This window comes from Schistocerca gregaria, unplaced genomic scaffold, assembly GCF_023897955.1.
Source record: "Schistocerca gregaria isolate iqSchGreg1 unplaced genomic scaffold, iqSchGreg1.2 ptg000169l, whole genome shotgun sequence".
NCBI classification, from domain to species: Eukaryota; Metazoa; Arthropoda; class Insecta; order Orthoptera; family Acrididae; genus Schistocerca; species Schistocerca gregaria.
In genome coordinates, this window is record NW_026061724.1 from 7,668,247 (window position 1) to 7,693,688 (window position 25,442).

A 25,442-nucleotide genomic window follows, 5' to 3' on the forward strand; every position below is an offset into this window, starting at 1 on the left:
ATTTTTTCCTGAATTAATAGATTTAAAATTTTCTTATTTTTTATTTTTAAAAGTTTTATTCTTGCTTGTTTATTCACTTTTTCTTTGTATTATATGTAAGTTTTGTTAGACTAAATGTTCTTTTTGCAGTAATTTGATTTAATTATCAAGTGATTTTGGATTTAGCAATTGATTTAGTATCGGCATAATTCGTGCCAGCAGCCGCGGTTATACGATTGATACAAGTGAATATTATTGGTTAAAACAGTTGTTTATATTATTAGGGTTGAAATATAAATTTGTAAGGTGAAATGTTAAAATTTATTTGTGGCCCTTTTTATGAATCTGTGAAATTTAAATAATAAACTAGGATTAGATACCCTATTATTTTAAATGTTAATTATATTTACCAGGGTACTATTAGTTAAGGTCTTTAAACCCAAAGAATTTGGCGGTATCTCATTCCATTCAGAGGAACCTACCCCATGATTGATAATACACGATTTACTCTACTTAATTTATTTGTTTGTATATCTCCGTTATCAGAGAATCTTTTTAGAGTTATAATTCTCAAGATTTATAATTATAAAATATTTCAGGTCAAGGTGCAGCTTATAGTTAAGAGGAGGTGGGTTACAATAGATTTTTGTTTATAACGGATTTGATAGTGAAATACTGTTAATGAAGGTGGATTTGATAGTAATTTAATTTATTTAATATAACTGATATTGGCTCTGAGATGTGTACACATCGCCCGTCGCTCTCATTATTGATTATTCTATTTTATTTTAAAGTAGCTTCAATTTAGATGAGATAAGTCGTAACATAGTACATGTACTGGAAAGTGTATCTAGGAAGAGTTTCAAGATATAACTTATTAGTAAAGTGTTTCATTTACACTGAAAATTTTTCTGTGCAAATCAGGATATCTTGATTATTTATTTTATTATATTTATTTTTTGTTTATTTAATTATTTAATATAAATAATTTTATTGTATTTTTGTCTTAGTATATTTTATAGAATTGATTTTTTAAATTATAGTTTATTGGTAATGTAAGTGTTTTATGAAATATTATTTTAAATTTTTTTAAGTAGATTTCATTTATTGTACCTTTTGTATCAGGGTTTATCTAAATTTTAGTATTTATTTTACTTGTCTCGATTTGGGTTGATTTATAAATAATTTATAGTTAATGTATCATAATAATTATTAAATTATTTATAGAAATGAGATGTTAATCGTTTCCCAAGATATCTAGTTTCTTAAGAAAAAATTTAATTTTTTAAAGTTATTTGTTTTTATTTAATTTTTTAAGTAAAAATATTAACTTATTTATTCTTTAAGGGATAAGCTTTGAAGTTAATAACCTATAATTTATTTTATAGAAATATAATAGTAAGCTTTAAACCAGCTATCTTTAAGATTACGTTTTAGTTCATTATTTTTTATTTTGATTTTATAAATATTTTAGGTTTTTTATTAAGATTATTAATTTAATTTTAAAATTTTTGTAATAATGATAGAATTAGTATATTTATTTGTATGAAATTTTTACCTTGTGAACCTATTATAAGGAACTAGGCAAAATTGATTTCCGCCTGTTTATCAAAAACATGTCCTCTTGTTTATATTTTGAGGTCTGGCCTGCTCACTGAGCGTATTTTTAAAGAGCCGCGGTATTTTGACCGTGCAAAGGTAGCATAATCATTAGTCTCTTAATTAGTGGCTGGAATGGATGGCTTGACGAGAAATCAACTGTCTCTTAATAAATTTTTGAATTTAACTTTTGAGTCAAAAGGCTTAAATTCTTCTTTAGGACGAGAAGACCCTATAGAGCTTGACATTTTACTTTTATATAGTTTTTTGTTTGTCTTTCTATATTTAATGATGATGTTTTGTTGGGGTGACATGAAGAATAGATAAACTCTTCATTATTATATCATTTATTTATGTTTGTTATTCTGATCCATAATTTATGATCATAAGATTAAGTTACCTTAGGGATAACAGCGTAATTGTTTTTGAGAGCTCATATCGACAAAGCAGATTGCGACCTCGATGTTGGATTAAGAAAAATTTTGGGTGCAGGAGCCCAATGATTAGGTCTGTTCGACCTTTAAATTCTTACATGATCTGAGTTCAGACCGGCTGAGCCAGGTCGGTTTCTATCCTAAGATTGTTAATCCATATTAGTACGAAAGGACCATATGGTTAAAATATTTTTTGTTATATTGATTAATATTAATTTATTTACTATTTTGACAGATTAATGTGTTGAATTTAGAATTCATTTATGTAGATTTTTTCTACAAATAGTATTGATACTTTATGATTTATTTATATTTATTTTGAATTTTCCTTTATTGGTTATTTGTGTTTTAATTAGTGTTGCCTTTTTAACTTTATTAGAGCGTAAGGTTTTAGGTTATATTCAGATTCGAAAGGGTCCAAATAAGGTAGGTTTTGTTGGAATTCCTCAGCCATTTAGAGATGCTATTAAGTTAATTTGTAAGGAGCAGCCAATTCCTATTATATCTAATTACCTACTTTATTATTTTTCCCCTGTTTTTAATTTAATGATTTCTTTAGCCGTTTGAGTAATTTTTCCTTATTTAACTTATATGTGTTCTTTTTCTTATGGATTTTTATTTTTTTTATGTTGTACTAGATTAGGTGTTTATACTGTTATAATTGCTGGTTGATCTTCTAATTCAAATTATTCATTATTAGGTTCTCTTCGTTCTGTTGCTCAAACAATTTCTTATGAAGTTAGTTTAGCTTTAATTTTATTGTCTTTAATTATTTTAATTGGTAGTTTTAATATGTTTGATTTAAACTATCAGCTTTATTGTTGATTTATTATTATTTCTTTTCCTTTAGCTTTAGCTTGTTTTGCTTCTTGCTTAGCTGAAACTAATCGTACTCCTTTTGATTTTGCTGAAGGGGAAACTGAGTTAGTTTCAGGATTTAATATTGAGTATGGTGCGGGTGGTTTTACTTTAATTTTTTTAGCTGAATATACTAGAATTGTCTTCATAAGAATGTTATTGGCTTTAATTTTTTTGGGCGGCGATTTTTATTCTTTTATATTTTTTATTAAGCTTGCTATTATATCTTTTGGTTTTATTTAGGTTCGTGGAACATTACCACGGTTCCGTTATGATAAATTAATGTACTTAGCTTGAAAAAGTTTTTTACCTTTATCTTTGAATTTTTTTATTTTCTTTGTTGGTTTAAAGATTTTATTTATCTCATTTGTTTAGTGAAATTTTTTGAGAAAAGTTAATAGAAGAGTTAAACTTCTAATTTTATGTTTTCAAAACATATGCTTTTCCTAAGCTAATTAACTTTATTCCTTAATTAATTTATCTCATGCGTTTGCGACATGGACATTAATTAAGAAATATGTGAAGTAAATAATTGTTAAGAGTTGACCTGTTATAATATAAGGTTCTTCAACAGGTCGTTTACCAATTCACGTTAGTAGCATACAACAACTACTATAATTCAGAATAAAATTTGATTAATAGGGTAAAATTGAATGCCTCGGAACGGTGTTTTATTATAAAATGGTAAAATTATTAAGATTCTAATTGATAAAAATAATGCAATAACACCTCCTAACTTATTAGGGATAGATCGTAGAATTGCATATGCAAATAGGAAATATCATTCTGGTTGAATGTGAACTGGTGTTACTAATGGGTTGGCAGGTACAAAGTTATCTGGATCTCCTAATAGGTAAGGATTAATTAAACATAGTATAATTAATAATGATGTTATTATTACAAATGTTATTATTACAAATAGAATCCTTAAAGGTAAAGTATGGATGGAATGGAATTTTTTCAATATCTCCATTTAGTCCAAGAGGATTATTAGATCCTGTTTGGTGAAGAAAAAATAAATGAATTGCTGCTATAGCAGCAATAATAAATGGTAATACAAAATGGAATGTGAAGAATCGATTTAATGTTGCATTATCAACAGCGAATCCTCCTCATACTCATTGGACTAAATCTGTTCCTAAGTATGGGATTGCTGATAATAAATTAGTAATTACTGTTGCACCTCAAAAAGATATTTGGCCTCAGGGTAAGACATATCCTATAAATGCAGTTGCTATAACTAAAAATAAAATCACTGTACCAATTATTCAGGTATGTATATATATATAAGATCCATAGTAAATTCCCCGTCCTACATGTAAGTAGATACAAATAAAAAATATAGATGCTCCATTTGCGTGTAAGGTTCGGATAATTCAACCATTATTTACGTCTCGGCAGATGTGTACTACACTACTGAATGCTATTTCAATATTTGATGTATAATGTATAGCTAAAAATAGTCCAGTTACGATTTGAATTACCAAACATATCCCTAATAGGTATCCAAAATTTCATCAAAATGAAATATTTGTTGGGGCAGGTAAGTCAATTAAAGAGTTATTAATAATTTTAATTAAAGGATGTCTTAATCGTAAGGGTTTATTCATTAGTAATTATCTTATTTTACGAATAGGTCCCTGATTAATATTGGTGATTTTAACAACTGCTAGTAGTGCTAAAAATAAATAAATTATTATTATTATTGTAATAATGAATGTTGGTCTATTATATAATTTTTCTAAAGATATTGTTATTTCTTGATAATTGATTGAATTATCAATATTTATAGTTTCGGTGTTTTTGAAAAAGTCTATAAATATAGATATATCTAGAATAATTAATATTAATATGATAAATACTCACATTATTAATGTAATAATTATAGTGATTGATTTAGGCTGAAATATTTCGTTTGATGCAATTCTTGTAATGTAAATAAATAATACTAGTATACCACCAAGAAATGTTAAAAATAAAATATATGATAATCAATATCTTTCTATTATTGTTCCTGTTATTAATCCAACTAGGAAGGTTTGAAGGATAATAAAAAGCATTATTGATATTGGGTGTCTTAATTTAATAAAATTAATATTTATTACATTTGATAATGATATAATTATTATTTTGATCATTTCAGGGGTTAGTTTATTTAAAATACCGGTTTTGGGGACCGATGATGGAAGCTTTTCCACCTCTGAAGTTTTAAAAGTGGGGGCTGGACTTATTTCCGGTTTACAAGACCGGCGTTTTTTTTAAACTATTAAAACTAATGTTTATATTCTCTATTTTTACTTCTTTATTGATTTATTTTGCTGGTGTTTATGTTTTTTCTTCTAAATGTAAACATTTATTAATGGTTCTTTTGAGATTAGAATATATTGTTCTTTCTTTATTTATGTTAGTTATTGTTTTTCTTATTGAGTTTGATTATGATTATTTTTTTCCTGTAATTTTTTTAGTTTTTTCTGTTTGTGAGGGTGCTTTAGGTCTTTCTATTTTAGTTTCAATAATTCGTTCTCATGGTAACGATTTTTTTAATTCTTTTGGTTTATCTTTATGTTAAAGTATTTATTTATAACTATTTTTTTGATCCCTCTTTGATTATTAAATAATTGTTGATGGTTGGTTCATTCTTTAATGTTTCTGTCGGGTTTTGTTTTTATAATTTGTGTTTATTCATATGCTGATTTGAATATAATTAGATATTATTTTGGTACTGATTATTTTTCTTTTAGTTTAATTTTACTTAGTTTTTGGATTTGTTCTTTAATAATCACTGCTAGAGGTTCAGTTTATTTAAGTTCATATCATTCTAATTTTTTTGTTTTTATGGTTTTGATTTTAATAATTATGCTTTATTGTCCATTTGCTAGATTAAGTCTTCTTTCTTTTTATAATTTTTTTGAGGCTAGATTAGTTCCTACTTTACTTTTAATTTTGGGTTGGTGTTATCAACCTGAGCGTTTGCAGGCTGGTGTTTATTTAATTTTTTATACTTTGGTTGCTAGATTACCTTTATTATTAGTTTTATTTAAGGTTTATGATTTTTCTAATACTTTATATTTTCCTTTATTGGTTGATTTTGGTTCTTATTATTTTATGTTTTATGTATTTATAATTTTGGCTTTTTTAGTTAAGATACCTATGTTTTTGGTTCATTTATGACTTCCTAAGGCTCATGTAGAGGCCCCTATTTCAGGTAGAATAATTCTTGCTGGTGTTTTATTAAAGTTAGGTGGTTATGGTATTTTTCGTGTTATAAAGGTTATTTCTTATTTGGGTTTAAAGTTTAATTATTTTTGATTGTCTTTAGGTTTATCTGGGGGTGTTATTGTAAGATTTATTTGTTTTCGTCAGGTTGATTTAAAGTCTTTAATTGCATATTCTTCTGTTGCTCATATAAGAATGGTTATTGGTGGATTGATGACTATGAATTGATGAGGTTGTGTAGGTTCTCTTTCTCTAATGGTTGGTCATGGTTTATGTTCTTCTGGTTTATTTTGTTTATCTAATATTATTTATGAACGTTTAGGTAGACGAAGATTATTAATTAACAAGGGTATAATTAATTTGATGCCAAGAATGGCTTTATGATGATTTCTTTTAAGATCATCAAATATGGCTGCTCCTCCTTCTTTAAATTTGGTAGGTGAAATTAGATTATTAAATAGAATTATATCTTGATCTTCTTTTAGATTCTTTGCTTTGATTTTTTTATCTTTTTTTAGAGCTGTTTATACTTTGTATATATATTCTTATTCTCAGCATGGGAATTATTATTCTGGTGTTTATACTTGTTCTCTTGGTTATTTTCGTGAATATCATCTTTTACTTTTACATTGATTGCCTTTAAATATTCTCTGTTTAAAGGGTGAATATTTCTTTGTTTAGTTTGCTTAAGTATTTTAATTAAAAATATTGTTTTGTGGAATCAATGATATGAAGTTTTTCATCTTAGGCCGTGAATTTATTTTCTATTTGTTCTTTGAGTTTTTTTTCTTTGTTTATTTCGAGAACTATAATTTTTATTTTAGGTATTTATTATTTAATAATTGATTATAGAGTTTTTGTTGAGTGAGAGCTTTTCAATTTAAATGGTTCTATAGTTGTTATAACTTTAATTTTGGATTGAATATCTCTTATTTTTATATCTTTTGTTATATATATTTCTTCTTTGGTTATTTATTATAGAGAGGATTATATATCTGGTGAAAAGAATATAAATCGTTTTATTATTATTGTTTTAATATTTATTCTTTCTATAGGTTTTTTAATTATTAGTCCTAATTTAATTAGAATTTTATTAGGTTGAGATGGTTTAGGTTTAGTTTCTTATTGTTTAGTTATTTATTATCAAAATGTAAAATCTTATAGTGCTGGTATATTAACTGCACTTTCTAATCGTATTGGTGATGTTGCTATTTTAATTTCTATTGCATGAATGTTAAATTTTGGTGGGTGAAATTATATTTATTATTATGATTTTATTTCTAATTCTTTTGAAATAAAGCTCATTACTATATTAATTGTTTTAGCAGCTATAACTAAGAGAGCTCAGATTCCTTTCTCTTCATGACTTCCTGCTGCTATAGCAGCTCCTACTCCTGTTTCTGCTTTAGTTCATTCTTCTACTCTTGTTACTGCTGGTGTTTATTTATTAATTCGTTTTAGACCAATATTGGATACTTATAATTGTGGTTGATTTTTACTTTTAATTGGTTGTATAACTATATTTATGGCTGGATTGGGCGCTAATTTTGAGTTTGATTTAAAGAAGATTATTGCTCTTTCTACTTTAAGACAACTTGGTTTAATAATAAGAATTTTGGCTATAGGTTATCCAAAGCTTGCATTTTTTTCATTTATTGGCTCATGCTTTATTTAAGGCATTATTATTTATATGTGCAGGTTCAATAATTCATAATTTGAAGGATTCTCAGGATATTCGTTTTATAGGATCAATTGTTAATTTCATACCTTTAACTTCAGTTTGTTTTAATGTTTCTAGTTTATCTTTGTGTGGAATACCTTTTTTAGCGGGATTTTATTCAAAGGATTTAATTCTTGAGATGGTTTGTTTAAGATGAATTAATTGTTTAATTTTTTTTCTTTATTTTTTTTCTACTGGTTTAACTGCTTCTTATTCTTTTCGTTTGTTTTATTATTCAATATCTGGTGATAATAATTTTTATTCTAGATTTTCTTTTGATGATAAGGGTTATTATATTTCATTTGGAATAATTGGTCTATTGTTTGTTGCTGTTTTTGGTGGTAGTCTTTTATCTTGATTAATTTTTCCTATTCCTCATGTGATTGCTTTACCTTATTATTTAAAGTTTTTAACTATTACAGTTGTTATTTTAGGTGCTTATTTAGGTTATCTTATTTCTAATTTTGATTTTTCTCATAATTTATTTTCTTTAAGTATACTTTCTTTTGTTAGATTTGCTGGTTCTATATGATTTATACCTTTTCTTTCAACTAAGTTTATTAGATATATTCCTTTAAAAATAGGTTATTATTCATCTAAGTCATTTGATTATGGTTGAGGTGAATTACTTGGTGGTCAAGGTTTATATAGATTATTTATTTATTTAATTGGTTATATTCAAGGTTGATATGATTCTAATTTCAAGATTTATCTTTTAACTTTTATTTTTTGAATATTTATTTTGGTAATATTGTTTTTCGTTTACTTAAATAGCTTATAATTAGAGCGTGACACTGAAGATGTTAAGGAAGTATTTTTACTTTTAAGTATTTATAAATATAGATATATTATTTTTACAGTGAAAATGTAATGTTTTATTTAAACTATATAAATTTTAGAAATGTTAACGGAGTTTAACCGCTAATATAAAAAGTTAGCTGCTTTCATATTGGCTTTACATTTCCTTAATTGGAACTATTATAGTTCAATTATTTTATTAACAGTAATACGCCTCTTTTTGGCTTCAATTAATAAGAATAAGGGTAGTACATACCAATCTTCCAGGTCGAAACTGACTGCAATATTTCGCTTCTTATTCTATTTAAGGTTGATTGATAATATCAATACTTTTTGAATGCAACCCAAATGTTATATTTAACTACAACCCTTTATTCTGCTCATTGTAATGCTCCTTGGTTTCATTCATGGTATAGTCCTCCTAATAGAACTAGAATAAAAAATATTGTTGATACTGTTCAGATTATAATGTCTGAAGTTTTAAAAATAATTACAATTGGTAGAATTAGTGCAATTTCTACATCAAAAATTAAAAAGATTACTGCGATTAGGAAGAATCGTATTGATAATGGTATTCGTGCTGATCTTTTTGGATCAAACCCACATTCAAATGGTGATCTTTTTTCTCGATCATTAATTAATTTTTTTGATAGTGTTGTTGCCAGGATTATAACAATTATTGGAATAATAAATCTAATGAAAACTCTTGTTGATAGAATTAGAATAGTTTTTCTTGATTTATATCAAGCTTTCTGATTGGAAGTCAAATGTACTATTTATACTAGAAAAACAATTATCTACCTCATCAATAAATAGAGATATATAAGAATAATCATACTACGTCTACGAAGTGTCAGTATCATGCTGCTGCTTCAAATCCAAAGTGATGTCTTGGTGAAAATTGATTTATTGAGTGTCGAAGTAGACATGTTGATAAAAAGATTGTTCCAATAATTACGTGTAAACCATGGAATCCTGTTGCAACAAAGAATGTTGATCCATAAACTGCATCTGCAATGGTAAAAGGTGCTTCTCAATATTCATATGCTTGAAGTATTGTAAAGTATAGTCCTAATAACACTGTGAAGAATAATCCTTGTAGTGCTTGAGTATGATTAGATTCCATTAAACTATGATGTGCTCATGTTACTGTTACTCCTGATGCTAAAAGAATAGCTGTATTAAGTAATGGAATTTGTATAGGGTTAAAGGGTTGAATTCCTATTGGAGGTCATAGTATTCCTAGTTCAATTGTTGGTGCTAATCTTCTTCTAAAGAATGCTCAAAAAAAAGAAACGAAAAATAATACCTCTGATGCAATAAATAAAATTATTCCTCATCGTAATCCAATTGATACAAATCCTGTATGTAATCCTTGATATGTTCCTTCTCGTACTACATCTCGTCATCATTGAATTATAGTTACTAGGCTAATTCCAAATCCAATTATGAATAAGTTAATATTAAATAGGTGGAATCATTTTGCTAGTCCTGATACTAGGACTATTGCTCCAATTGCTCCTGTTAATGGTCAAGGTCTATAGTCTACTAAGTGGAATGGGTGGTTTGAGTGAGTTGTTAACATAGGTTTAATATACTTCTCTAGAATATAGAGTTCTTAGAATTGAGAAAACATAGGCTTGAATTATTGCTACTGCTGATTCTAGAATTAATAGAAGTATTTGTCCAATAATTAGTAATGAGATTAAGTTTATTGCTATAGATGGTCCTGTGTTTCCTAATAAGGTTAATAATAAGTGTCCTGCAATTATATTTGCTGCCAACCGTACTGCTAATGTACCTGGTCGAATAACATTACTAATTGTTTCAATTAGTACTATAAATGATATTAATGCAGGCGGTGTACCTTGTGGTACAAGGTGTGTAAATATATGATTAGTATGGTTAATTCATCCAAATAATATAAATCTTAGCCATATAGGTAGGGCAATTGCAAATGTTAATGCTAAATGTCTTGTTCTAGTAAAAATATAAGGGAATAATCCTATGAAATTGTTAAATAATATTATAATAAAAATTGAGATGAAAATGAATGTTGTTCCATTAAATGATTTTGGTCCAAGAAGTGTTTTAAATTCATTATGTAAGGTTAAAATTAGTTTATTTCAGATAATGTTAATTCGTGATGGTGTAAGTCAAAATAGTGATGGGATTAATAATAGTCCTAGAAATGTTCTAGTTCAATTTAATGATAAATTAAAGATGTTAGTTGATGGGTCAAATGTTGAGAATAGATTTGTTATCATTTTCAATTTAAGTTTTTTATTTCAATTGTTCCTTTTTCTGCTCTTTTAATAAGGTTAGGTTTAAATGAAAAGAAGTTTATTTGATTAAACAAGATTAATGTAGCTGAAAATATAATGAATAGTGAGAATCATATAAGAGGGGATATTTGAGGGATTTGGATATAATTTCCCCATCAGAAGTAGTCGTTAATTTACTATTATTTGGTTTAAGAGACCATTACTTACTTTCAGTCATCTGATGAATTTCAAGGTGTACTAATTTTTTTTAGTTACTTTAGATTGACACTCTAATGTTATTTATTTTAACTAACTCCTTAAATTATCTTAGATAATCACTTAATAAATAAATTTACTGAAGTTCTTTCAATTACAATTGGTATAAATCTGTGGTTTGCTCCACAGATTTCTGAGCATTGTCCAAAGAATAATCCAGGTCGATTTATTGTGAATGTTCCTTGATTTAACCGACCTGGCGTTGCATCAATTTTAACCCCTAATGCAGGAACTGCTCATGAGTGTAGAACATCTGATGCTCTTGTTAATACTCGTACTTCTGTATTTATTGGTAGGATTGTTCGGTTATCTACATCTAGTAGTCGGAATCCATCATTTTCTAGGTCTTGTTCTGGTGTTATATAAGTGTCAAATTCTACGTCTATGAAGTCTGAATATTCATATCTTCAATATCATTGTCGTCCAATGGTTTTAATTGTAATTATTGCATCTACTGAATCATCAAGTAAATATAATAGTCGTAATGATGGAAGGGCAATAAAAATTAATGTAATTGCTGGTAAAGCTGTTCAGATTGTTTCAATTAAATGTCCATGAAGTATATTACGGTTAGTATAGGCAATAAATAATATATAACTTAGGGCATAACCTACAATTACTGTAATTAATAATAATACGACCATAGTATGATCATGAAAGAATGATAATTGCTCCATTAATGGTGAAGCTCCATCTTGAAGAGATAAATTTGATCATGTTGCCATTAATAAATATTTTCTAATAAAAGGTCAAACCTTTATTTGTAGAGCTTAAATCTACTGCACTAATCTGCCATATTAGAATCTAGAGATTAATGGTAATTCTGAGTAAATATGTTCTGCAGGAGGGTTATTTTGTAGTCATTCTGTTGATCTTCTTATGTTAGCTCTAAATATAATTACTCGGTTTGTAATCATTCTTTCTCATATAATTACAATGAATATAATGATTCCTACAATAGAAATTGTAGACCCAATTCTTGATACTACGTTTCATGATGTATATGCGTCTGGGTAGTCAGAGTATCGTCGAGGTATTCCTGCTAATCCTAGGAAGTGTTGAGGAAAGAATGTTAAATTTACTCCAATGAATATAATTGTAAATTGGATTTTTAATCATGTATTATTTATAGTTAATCCTGTAAATAGTGGATATCATTGAATGACACCTCCTATAATTGCAAATACTGCTCCTATAGATAATACATAATGAAAGTGGGCTACTACATAATATGTATCATGTAATACAATATCAAGTGATGAATTTGCTAATACTAATCCTGTTAATCCACCAATTGTAAATAGGAAAATACATCCTAGAGCTCATAATAATGGTGGATTGAACTTGAATTTAGTTCCATATAATGTAGCTAATCATCTAAATACCTTAATTCCTGTAGGTACAGCAATAATTATTGTTGCTGATGTAAAATATGCTCGAGTGTCAACATCCATTCCTACTGTAAATATATGATGTGCTCATACAATAAATCCTATTAGTCCAATTGATAGTATAGCATAAATTATACCTAATGTTCCAAATGATTCAATTTTTCCTCTTTCTTGACATACAATATGTGAAATAATTCCGAACCCCGGTAGAATTAAAATATAAACTTCTTGGTGTCCAAAGAATCAAAATAGATGTTGATATAGAATTGGGTCACCCCCTCCTGCAGGGTCAAAGAATGATGTATTTAAATTTCGATCTGTTAATAATATAGTAATAGCTCCTGCTAAAACTGGAAGTGAAAGAAGGAGAAGTAATGCTGTAATAGCTACAGATCATACAAATAATGGTGTTTGATCTAAAGTTATACTTTCTGATCGTATATTAATTGCTGTTGTAATGAAATTCACTGCACCAAGAATAGATGATACACCTGCTAAGTGCAGTGAAAAAATAGCTAGATCTACAGATGCACCCCCGTGTGCAATAGCTCCTGCTAGAGGAGGGTAAACTGTTCATCCTGTACCAGCACCATTATCTACTATAGAAGATGTAAGAAGAAGGGTTAGTGAAGGTGGTAGTAATCAAAAACTTATATTATTTATTCGTGGAAATGCTATATCTGGTGCACCAATTATTAGTGGAACAAGTCAATTACCAAATCCACCAATTATAATAGGTATTACTATAAAGAAAATTATTACGAATGTGTGAGCTGTAATAATAACATTTTAAATCTGGTCATCCCCAATTAGAGATCCGGGTTGGCCAAGTTCAGCACGAATAAGTATTCTTATTGATGTTCCTACTATTCCTGCTCATGCTCCAAATATGAAGTATAAAGTACCAATGTCCTTATGGTTTGTTGAGAATAATCATTTTTGCGGTAAGATGGCTGAATTTTAGGTGGTAGACTGTAAATCTACTTATGAGATGTTTTCTCTCTTATCATATTTAGGTCTTATATTCAATTATGATTCTAGACTGCAATTCTAGAGGTGTAAAATTTTACTAAGGCCTAAAAGATTATTCTTTTAATTATAACTTTGAAGGTTATTAGTTTGATTAACTTAAGTCCTTAGTATAATGAAATTAAGGTTGATGTTGAAATCAATCCTATTGTTGAAATTATTACTGTTATAGGAAGAATGATTCTTGATTTTTGGGACTTTATCTTTATAGATCACGAATTTTCTGTGTATGATATAATTAGAGCTGAGAATCTAATACGTATATAGTAGTAGAGTGTAATTGTAGTTAATACAACTATAATAGTTATAATAGTTGTTATATTGTTTTCTATTAATGATTGTATTACAATTCATTTTGGTAAGAATCCAAGGAATGGTAGTAGTCCACCTTAAGATAATAAAGATAAGAATATTATGAATTTAATTTCGGTTTTTATATTTCTGGCTGAATAAATTTGATTTATGAAAAATAAATTTATTTGCTTAAATAATAAAACTATAATTAATCTTAATAGTGAGTAAATAATGAAGTATAGTTCTCAGATGTTTTCTCTGACTGTTAATGATCTAATTATTCAACCTAGATGTCTGATTGATGAATATGCTAAAAGTTGTCGTAAGGATGTTTGATTTAAACCTCCTATTGCCCCAATAATAATTCTTAAGATAATAATTGTTCAAATAAAAGTTCTTAATTGAATACAATAAGATAAGACCATTATTGGGGCGATTTTTTGTCATGTTATTAATGTTAAACAATTATTTCATCTTGATGCTCCTATAACTTCTGGAAATCAGAAATGGAAAGGTGCAGCTCCAATCTTTAATAATAGTCTAGATCTAATTATTATTGATGGGATAAATTCTGTTTCCCATCCCATGGGATATTTTATTTGAATCAGCAAAATTGAAAATAATAATATTGTCGATGCTATTGCTTGGACAATAAAATATTTAATTGATGATTCATTTATTATTATATTTTTATTTCTTGTTAGGAGCGGAATAAATGAAAGTAAGTTGATCTCAAGTCCTATTCAAACCCCAAATCAGGAATTTGATGAAATGGACAGGATCGTTCCTATCATTAATGTTGATAGGAAGAGAAGTTTTGTATAGTTGTTGGTCATTAAAAAGGAGAGGATTGATACCTCTATAAATGGGGTATGAACCCATTAGCTTGTTTAGCTTACCTTTTTACATTAAGGTGTATGATGCACGTTAGTTTTTGATACTAAAGGAGGTAGTTTAATTCTATCTTATGTAATTTTAATGAAGGTAATTTTATTTACTTTATTTACCCTATCAAGGTAACCCTTTAATCAGGCACTTCATTTATTTAATATATAAATCGAAAGTTTTTTTTTGAAATTCTTTTATGTATTATTTTGTTTAATTAGGATTAATTTATCCTGCTCATTTTATTTTTATATATATATATATAATAAATAATTTATATTAATATATTACATTCAATTGAAATTAAAGTATTATAAGTTCATCTTACCATTATCAATTGATTATTTTAATGCAATTATTTACCTAGGATAATAGCTACTTATGTTTTTAGCTTAAAATAGGTTATTATAATATAATATATATAATAATATGTAATTTAATATTTAATATTATTATAATTGGATATAATAAATAAAATTATTAATTTAAATATAAAATATTATAATTAATATAAATAATTATATTAATTATAATAATATAATTATGTAAATTATCTATAATTAGATTATTTAACTAATATATATGAAAGTTAACTTAATATAAAAAAAAGAATTCATATTAATAACATATTATATTAAATTACATAATTGTATAAAATATATTTATAATATTATTTAATCTTTCTTTATTTATTAGTGAAAAGAAAGATTAAATAAGAAAGAATATAATACATTTATTGCTATACATGTTCCATATTAATCTTTAATTATATATAATAGAGAAGTTGTTGTGGTCATACATAGGGGCGTTTCTTTTTTTTTGTTAATGTTTGTGGTTTTTTTCTTTTTTTTCTTTAAATATTTGAATCTTTTATTTTTTCCTGAATTAATAGATTTAAAATTTTCTTATTTTTTATTGTTAAAAGTTTTATTCTTGCTTGTTTATTCACTTTTTCTTTGTATTATATGTAAGTTTTGTTAGACTAAATGTTCTTTTTGCAGTAATTTGATTTAATTATCAAGTGATTTTGGATTTAGCAATTGATTTAGTATCGGCATAATTCGTGCCAGCAGCCGCAGTTATACGATTGATACAAGTGAATATTATTGGTTAAAACAGTTGTTTATATTATTAGGGTTGAAATATAAATTTGTAAGGTGAAATGTTAAAATTTATTTGTGGCCCTTTTTATGAATCTGTGAAATTTAAATAATAAACTAGGATTAGATACCCTATTATTTTAAATGTTAATTATATTTACCAGGGTACTATTAGTTAAGGTCTTTAAACCCAAAGAATTTGGCGGTATCTCATTCCATTCAGAGGAACCTACCCCATGATTGATAATACACGATTTACTCTACTTAATTTATTTGTTTGTATATCTCCGTTATCAGAGAATCGTTTTAGAGTTATAATTCTCAAGATTTATAATTATAAAATATTTCAGGTCAAGGTGCAGCTTATAGTTAAGAGGAGGTGGGTTACAATAGATTTTTGTTTATAACGGATTTGATAGTGAAATACTGTTAATGAAGGTGGATTTGATAGTAATTTAATTTATTTAATTTAACTGATATTGGCTCTGAGATGTGTACACATCGCCTGTCGCTCTCATTATTGATTATTCTATTTTATTTTAAAGTAGCTTCAATTTAGATGAGATAAGTCGTAACATAGTAGATGTACTGGAAAGTGTATCTAGGATGAGTTTCAAGATATAACTTATTAGTAAAGTGTTTCATTTACACTGAAAATTTTTCTGTGCAAATCAGGATATCTTGATTATTTATTTTATTATATTTATTTTTTGTTTATTTAATTATTTAATATAAATAATTTTATTGTATTTTTGTCTTAGTATATTTTATAGAATTGATTTTTTAAATTATAGTTTATTGGTAATGTAAGTGTTTTATGAAATATTATTTTAAATTTTTTTAAGTAGATTTTATTTATTGTACCTTTTGTATCAGGGTTTATCAAAATTTTAGTATTTATTTTACTTGTCTCGATTTGGGTTGATTTATAAATAATTTATAGTTAATGTATCATAATTATTATTAAATTATTTATAGAAATGAGATGTTAATCGTTTCCCAAGATATCTAGTTTCTTAAGAAAAAATTTAATTTTTTAAAGTTATTTGTTTTTATTTAATTTTTTTAGTAAAAATATTAACTTATTTATTCTTTAAGGGATAAGCTTTGAAGTTAATAACCTATAATTTATTTTATAGAAATATAATAGTAAGCTTTAAACCAGCTATCTTTAAGATTACGTTTTAGTTCATTATTTTTTATTTTGATTTTATAAATATTTTAGGTTTTTTATTAAGATTTTTAATTTAATTTTAAAATTTTTGTAATAATGATAGAATTAATATATTTATTTGTATGAAATTTTTACCTTGTGAACTTATTATAAGGAACTAGGCAAAATTGATTTCCGCCTGTTTATCAAAAAAATATCTCTTGTTTATATTTTGAGGTCTGGCCTGCTCACTGAGCGTATTTTTAAAGAGCCGCGGTATTTTGACCGTGCAAAGGTAGCATAATCATTAGTCACTTAATTAGTGGCTGGAATGAATGGCTTGACGAGAAATCAACTGTCTCTTAATAAATTTTTGAATTTAACTTTTGAGTCAAAAGGCTTAAATTCTTCTTTAGGACGAGAAGACCCTATAGAGCTTGACATTTTACTTTTATATAGTTTTTTGTTTGTCTTTCTATATTTAATGATGATGTTTTGTTGGGGTGACATGAAGAATAGATAAACTCTTCATTATTATATCATTTATTTATGTTTGTTATTCTGATCCATAATTTATGATCATAAGATTAAGTTACCTTAGGGATAACAGCGTAATTGTTTTTGAGAGCTCATATCGACAAAGCAGATTGCGACCTCGATGTTGGATTAAGAAAAATTTTGGGTGCAGGAGCCCAATGATTAGGTCTGTTCGACCTTTAAATTCTTACATGATCTGAGTTCAGACCGGCGTGAGCCAGGTCGGTTTCTATCCTAAGATTGTTAATCCATATTAGTACGAAAGGACCATATGGTTAAAATATTTTTTGTTATATTGATTAATATTAATTTATTTACTATTTTGACAGATTAATGTGTTGAATTTAGAATTCATTTATGTAGATTTTTTCTACAAATAGTATTGATACTTTATGATTTATTTATATTTATTTTGAATTTTCCTTTATTGGTTATTTGTGTTTTAATTAGTGTTGCCTTTTTAACTTTATTAGAGCGTAAGGTTTTAGGTTATATTCAGATTCGAAAGGGTCCAAATAAGGTAGGTTTTGTTGGAATTCCTCAGCCATTTAGAGATGCTATTAAGTTAATTTGTAAGGAGCAGCCAATTCCTATTATATCTAATTACCTACTTTATTATTTTTCCCCTGTTTTTAATTTAATGATTTCTTTAGCCGTTTGAGTAATTTTTCCTTATTTAACTTATATGTGTTCTTTTTCTTATGGATTTTTATTTTTTTTATGTTGTACTAGATTAGGTGTTTATACTGTTATAATTGCTGGTTGATCTTCTAATTCAAATTATTCATTATTAGGTTCTCTTCGTTCTGTTGCTCAAACAATTTCTTATGAAGTTAGTTTAGCTTTAATTTTATTGTCTTTAATTATTTTAATTGGTAGTTTTAATATGTTTGATTTTATAAACTATCAGCTTTATTGTTGATTTATTATTATTTCTTTTCCTTTAGCTTTAGCTTGTTTTGCTTCTTGCTTAGCTGAAACTAATCGTACTCCTTTTGATTTTGCTGAAGGGGAATCTGAGTTAGTTTCAGGATTTAATATTGAGTATGGTGCGGGTGGTTTTACTTTAATTTTTTTAGCTGAATATACTAGAATTGTCTTCATAAGAATGTTATTGGCTTTAATTTTTTTGGGCGGTGATTTTTATTCTTTTATATTTTTTATTAAGCTTGCTATTATATCTTTTGGTTTTATTTGGGTTCGTGGAACATTACCACGGTTCCGTTATGATAAATTAATGTACTTAGCTTGAAAAAGTTTTTTACCTTTATCTTTGAATTTTTTTATTTTCTTTGTTGGTTTAAAGATTTTATTTATCTCATTTGTTTAGTGAAATTTTTTGAGAAAAGTTAATAGAAGAGTTAAACTTCTAATTTTATGTTTTCAAAACATATGCTTTTCCTAAGCTAATTAACTTTATTCCTTAATTAATTTATCTCATGCGTTTGCGACATGGACATTAATTAAGAAATATGTGAAGTAAATAATTGTTAAGATTTGACCTGTTATAATATAAGGTTCTTCAACAGGTCGTTTACCAATTCACGTTAGTAAGCATACAACAACTACTATAATTCAGAATAAAATTTGATTAATAGGGTAAAATTGAATGCCTCGGAATGGTGTTTTATTATAAAATGGTAAAATTATTAAGATTCTAATTGATAAAAATAATGCAATAACACCTCCTAACTTATTAGGGATAGATCGTAGAATTGCATATGCAAATAGGAAATATCATTCTGGTTGAATGTGAACTGGTGTTACTAATGGGTTGGCAGGTACAAAGTTATCTGGATCTCCTAATAGGTAAGGATTAATTAAACATAGTATAATTAATAATGATGTTATTATTACAAATGTAATAGAATCCTTAAAGGTAAAGTATGGATGGAATGGAATTTTTTCAATATCTCCATTTAGTCCAAGAGGATTATTAGATCCTGTTTGGTGAAGAAAAAATAAATGAATTGCTGCTATAGCAGCAATAATAAATGGTAATACAAAATGGAATGTGAAGAATCGATTTAATGTTGCATTATCAACAGCGAATCCTCCTCATACTCATTGGACTAAATCTGTTCCTAAGTATGGGATTGCTGATAATAAATTAGTAATTACTGTTGCACCTCAAAAAGATATTTGGCCTCAGGGTAAGACATATCCTATAAATGCAGTTGCTATAACTAAAAATAAAATCACTGTACCAATTATTCAGGTATGTATATATATATAAGATCCATAGTAAATTCCCCGTCCTACATGTAAGTAAATACAAATAAAAAATATAGATGCTCCATTTGCGTGTAAGGTTCAGATAATTCAACCATTATTTACGTCTCGGCAGATGTGTACTACACTACTGAATGCTATTTCAATATTTGATGTATAATGTATAGCTAAAAATAGTCCAGTTACGATTTGAATTACCAAACATAACCCTAATAGGGATCCAAAATTTCATCAAAATGAAATATTTGTTGGGGCAGGTAAGTCAATTAAAGAGTTATTAATAATTTTAATTAAAGGATGTCTTAATCGTAAGGGTTTATTCATTAGTAATTATCTTATTTTACGAATAGGTCCCTGATTAATATTGGTGATTTTAACAACTGCTAGTAGTGCTAAAAATAAATAAATTATTATTATTATTGTAATAATGAATGTTGGTCTATTATATAATTTTTCTAAAGATATTGTTATTTCTTGATAATTGATTGAATTATCAATATTTATAGTTTCGGTGTTTTTGAAAAAGTCTATAAATATAGATATATCTAGAATAATTAATATTAATATGATAAATACTCACATTATTAATGTAATAATTATAGTGATTGATTTAGGCTGAAATATTTCGTTTGATGCAATTCTTGTAATGTAAATAAATAATACTAGTATACCACCAAGAAATGTTAAAAATAAAATATATGATAATCAATATCTTTCTATTATTGTTCCTGTTATTAATCCAACTAGGAAGGTTTGAAGGATAATAAAAAGCATTATTGATATTGGGTGTCTTAATTTAATAAAATTAATATTTATTACATTTGATAATGATATAATTATTATTTTGATCATTTCAGGGGTTAGTTTATTTAAAATACCGGTTTTGGGGACCGATGATGGAAGCTTTTCCACCTCTGAAGTTTTAAAAGTGGGGGCTGGACTTATTTCCGGTTTACAAGACCGGCGTTTTTTTTAAACTATTAAAACTAATGTTTATATTCTCTATTTTTACTTCTTTATTGATTTATTTTGCTGGTGTTTATGTTTTTTCTTCTAAACGTAAACATTTATTAATGGTTCTTTTGAGATTAGAATATATTGTTCTTTCTTTCTTTATGTTAGTTATTGTTTTTCTTATTGAGTTTGATTATGATTATTTTTTTCCTGTTATTTTTTTAGTTTTTTCTGTTTGTGAGGGTGCTTTAGGTCTTTCTATTTTAGTTTCAATAATTCGTTCTCATGGTAATGATTTTTTTAATTCTTTTGGTTTATCTTTATGTTAAAGTATTTATTTATAACTATTTTTTTGATCCCTCTTTGTTTATTAAATAATTGTTGATGGTTGGTTCATTCTTTAATGTTTCTGTCGGGTTTTGTTTTTATAATTTGTGTTTATTCATATGCTGATTTGAATATAATTAGATATTATTTTGGTATTGATTATTTGTCTTTTAGTTTAATTTTACTTAGTTTTTGGATTTGTTCTTTAATAATCACTGCTAGAGGTTCAGTTTATTTAAGTTCATATCATTCTAATTTTTTTGTTTTTATGGTTTTGATTTTAATAATTATGCTTTATTGTTCATTTGCTAGATTAAGTCTTCTTTCTTTTTATATTTTTTTTGAGGCTAGATTGGTTCCTACTTTACTTTTAATTTTGGGTTGGGGTTATCAACCTGAGCGTTTGCAGGCTGGTGTTTATTTAATTTTTTATACTTTGGTTGCTAGATTACCTTTATTATTAGTTTTATTTAAGGTTTATGATTTTTCTAATACTTTATATTTTCCTTTATTGGTTGATTTTGGTTCTTATTATTTTATGTTTTATGTATTTATAATTTTGGCTTTTTTAGTTAAGATACCTATGTTTTTGGTTCATTTATGACTTCCTAAGGCTCATGTATAGGCCCCTATTTCTGGTAGAATAATTCTTGCTGGTGTTTTATTAAAGTTAGGTGGTTATGGTATTTTTCGTGTTATAAAGGTTATTTCTTATTTGGGTTTAAAGTTTAATTATTTTTGATTGTCTTTAGGTTTATCTGGGGGTGTTATTGTAAGATTTATTTGTTTTCGTCAGGTTGATTTAAAGTCTTTAATTGCATATTCTTCTGTTGCTCATATAAGAATGGTTATTGGTGGATTGATGACTATGAATTGATGAGGTTGTGTAGGTTCTCTTTCTCTAATGGTTGGTCATGGTTTATGTTCTTCTGGTTTATTTTGTTTATCTAATATTATTTATGAACGTTTAGGTAGACGAAGATTATTAATTAACAAGGGTATAATTAATTTGATGCCAAGAATGGCTTTATGATGATTTCTTTTAAGATCATCAAATATGGCTGCTCCTCCTTCTTTAAATTTGGTAGGTGAAATTAGATTATTAAATAGAATTATATCTTGATCTTCTTTTAGATTCTTTGCTTTGATTTTTTTTTCTTTTTTTAGAGCTGTTTATACTTTGTATATATATTCTTATTCTCAGCATGGGAATTATTATTCTGGTGTTTATACTTGTTCTCTTGGTTATTTTCGTGAATATCATCTTTTACTTTTACATTGATTGCCTTTAAATATTCTCTGTTTAAAGGGTGAATATTTCTTTGTTTAGTTTGCTTAAGTATTTTAATTAAAAATATTGTTTTGTGGAATCAATGATATGAAGTTTTTCATCTTAGGCATTGAATTTATTTTCTATTTGTTCTTTGAGTTTTTTTTCTTTGTTTATTTCGAGAACTATAATTTTTATTTTAGGTATTTATTATTTAATAATTGATTATAGAGTTTTTGTTGAGTGAGAGCTTTTCAATTTAAATGGTTCTATAGTTGTTATAACTTTAATTTTGGATTGAATATCTCTTATTTTTATATCTTTTGTTATATATATTTCTTCTTTGGTTATTTATTATAGAGAGGATTATATATCTGGTGAAAAGAATATAAATCGTTTTATTATTATTGTTTTAATATTTATTCTTTCTATAGGTTTTTTAATTATTAGTCCTAATTTAATTAGAATTTTATTAGGTTGAGATGGTTTAGGTTTAGTTTCTTATTGTTTAGTTATTTATTATCAAAATGTAAAATCTTATAGTGCTGGTATATTAACTGCACTTTCTAATCGTATTGGTGATGTTGCTATTTTAATTTCTATTGCATGAATGTTAAATTTTGGTGGGTGAAATTATATTTATTATTATGATTTTATTTCTAATTCTTTTGAAATAAAGCTCATTACTATATTAATTGTTTTAGCAGCTATAACTAAGAGAGCTCAGATTCCTTTCTCTTCATGACTTCCTGCTGCTATAGCAGCTCCTACTCCTGTTTCTGCTTTAGTTCATTCTTCTACTCTTGTTACTGCAGTTGTTTATTTATTAATTCGATTTAGACCAATATTGGATACTTATAATTGTGGTTGATTTTTACTTTTAATTGGTTGTATAACTATATTTATGGCTGGATTGGGTGCTAATTTTGAGTTTGATTTAAAGAAGATTATTGCTCTTTCTACTTTAAGACAACTTGGTTTAATAATAAGAATTTTGGCTATAGGTTATCCAAAGCTTGCATTTTTTCATTTATTGGCTCATGCTTTATTTAAGGCATTATTATTTATATGTGCAGGTTCAATAATTCATAATTTGAAGGATTCTCAGGATATTCGTTTTATAGGATCAATTGTTAATTTCATACCTTTAACTTCAGTTTGTTTTAATGTTTCTAGTTTATCTTTGTGTGGAACACCTTTTTTAGCGGGATTTTATTCAAAGGATTTAATTCTTGAGATGGTTTGTTTAAGATGAATTAATTGTTTAATTTTTTTTCTTTATTTTTTTTCTACTGGTTTAACTGCTTCTTATTCTTTTCGTTTGTTTTATTATTCAATATCTGGTGATAATAATTTTTATTCTAGATTTTCTTTTGATGATAAGGGTTATTATATTTCATTTGGAATAATTGGTCTATTGTTTGTTGCTGTTTTTGGTGGTAGTCTTTTATCTTGATTAATTTTTCCTATTCCTCATGTGATTGCTTTACCTTATTATTTAAAGTTTTTAACTATTACAGTTGTTATTTTAGGTGCTTATTTAGGTTATTTTATTTCTAATTTTGATTTTTCTCATAATTTATTTTCTTTAAGTATACTTTCTTTTGTTAGATTTGCTGGTTCTATATGATTTATACCTTTTCTTTCAACTAAGTTTATTAGATATATTCCTTTAAAAATAGGTTATTATTCATCTAAGTCATTTGATTATGGTTGAGGTGAATTACTTGGTGGTCAAGGTTTATATAGATTATTTATTTATTTAATTGGTTATATTCAAGGTTGATATGATTCTAATTTCAAGATTTATCTTTTAACTTTTATTTTTTGAATATTTATTTTGGTAATATTGTTTTTCATTTACTTAAATAGCTTATAATTAGAGCGTGACACTGAAGATGTTAAGGAAGTATTTTTACTTTTAAGTATTTATAAATATAGATATATTATTTTTACAGTGAAAATGTAATGTTTTATTTAAACTATATAAATTTTAGAAATGTTAACGGAGTTTAACCGCTAATATAAAAAGTTAGCAGCTTTCATATTGGCTTTACATTTCCTTAATTGGAACTATTATAGTTCAATTATATTATTAACAGTAATACGCCTCTTTTTGGCTTCAATTAATAAGAATAAGGGTAGTACATACCAATCTTCCAGGTCGAAACTGACTGCAGTATTTCGCTTCTTATTCTATTTAAGGTTGATTGATAATATCAATACTTTTTGAATGCAACCCAAATGTTATATTTAACTACAACCCTTTATTCTGCTCATTGTAATGCTCCTTGGTTTCATTCATGGTATAGTCCTCCTAATAGAACTAGAATAAAAAATATTGTTGATACTGTTCAGATTATAATGTCTGAAGTTTTAAAAATAATTACAATTGGTAGAATTAGTGCAATTTCTACATCAAAAATTAAAAAGATTACTGCGATTAGGAAGAATCGTATTGAGAATGGTATTCGTGCTGATCTTTTTGGATCAAACCCACATTCAAATGGTGATCTTTTTTCTCGATCATTAATTAATTTTTTTGATAGTGTTGTTGCCAGGATTATAACAATTATTGGAATAATAAATCTAATGAAAACTCTTGTTGATAGAATTAGAATTGTTTTTCTTGATTTATATCAATCTTTCTGATTGGAAGTCAAATGTACTATTTATACTAGAAAAACAATTATCTACCTCATCAATAAATAGAGATATATAAGAATAATCATACTACGTCTACGAAGTGTCAGTATCATGCTGCTGCTTCAAATCCAAAGTGATGTCTTGGTGAAAATTGATTTATTGAGTGTCGAAGTAGACATGTTGATAAAAAGATTGTTCCAATAATTACGTGTAAACCATGGAATCCTGTTGCAACAAAGAATGTTGATCCATAAACTGCATCTGCAATGGTAAAAGGTGCTTCTCAATATTCATATGCTTGAAGTATTGTAAAGTATAGTCCTAATAACACTGTGAAGAATAATCCTTGTAGTGCTTGAGTATGATTAGATTCCATTAAACTATGATGTGCTCATGTTACTGTTACTCCTGATGCTAAAAGAATAGCTGTATTAAGTAATGGAATTTATATAGGGTTAAAGGGTTGAATTCCTATTGGAG

At 26.5% G+C, this 25,442-nt stretch overlaps 4 long non-coding RNA genes across 4 annotated transcripts in view; 1 reads left to right on the top strand and 3 right to left on the bottom strand.

The window, feature by feature from the left end:
* Positions 1–25,442, bottom strand: part of LOC126302196 (uncharacterized) — a 153,461-nt gene that overhangs the window by 106,734 nt on the left and 21,285 nt on the right. The gene's annotated exons all lie outside the window — the stretch shown is intronic.
* The window catches only part of LOC126302202 (uncharacterized), a 139,852-nt gene that overhangs the window by 106,361 nt on the left and 8,049 nt on the right, over positions 1–25,442 (bottom strand). The gene's annotated exons all lie outside the window — the stretch shown is intronic.
* The window catches only part of LOC126302208 (uncharacterized), a 124,404-nt gene that overhangs the window by 95,856 nt on the left and 3,106 nt on the right, over positions 1–25,442 (top strand). The window lies entirely within an intron of this gene.
* LOC126302201 (uncharacterized) lies at positions 1,078–17,844 on the bottom strand. Its single transcript, XR_007553118.1, has 2 exons — positions 17,153–17,844; positions 1,078–1,537 (listed from the first exon to the last, which is right to left on the bottom strand). It is a non-coding gene; the product is annotated as an uncharacterized LOC126302201 (long non-coding RNA).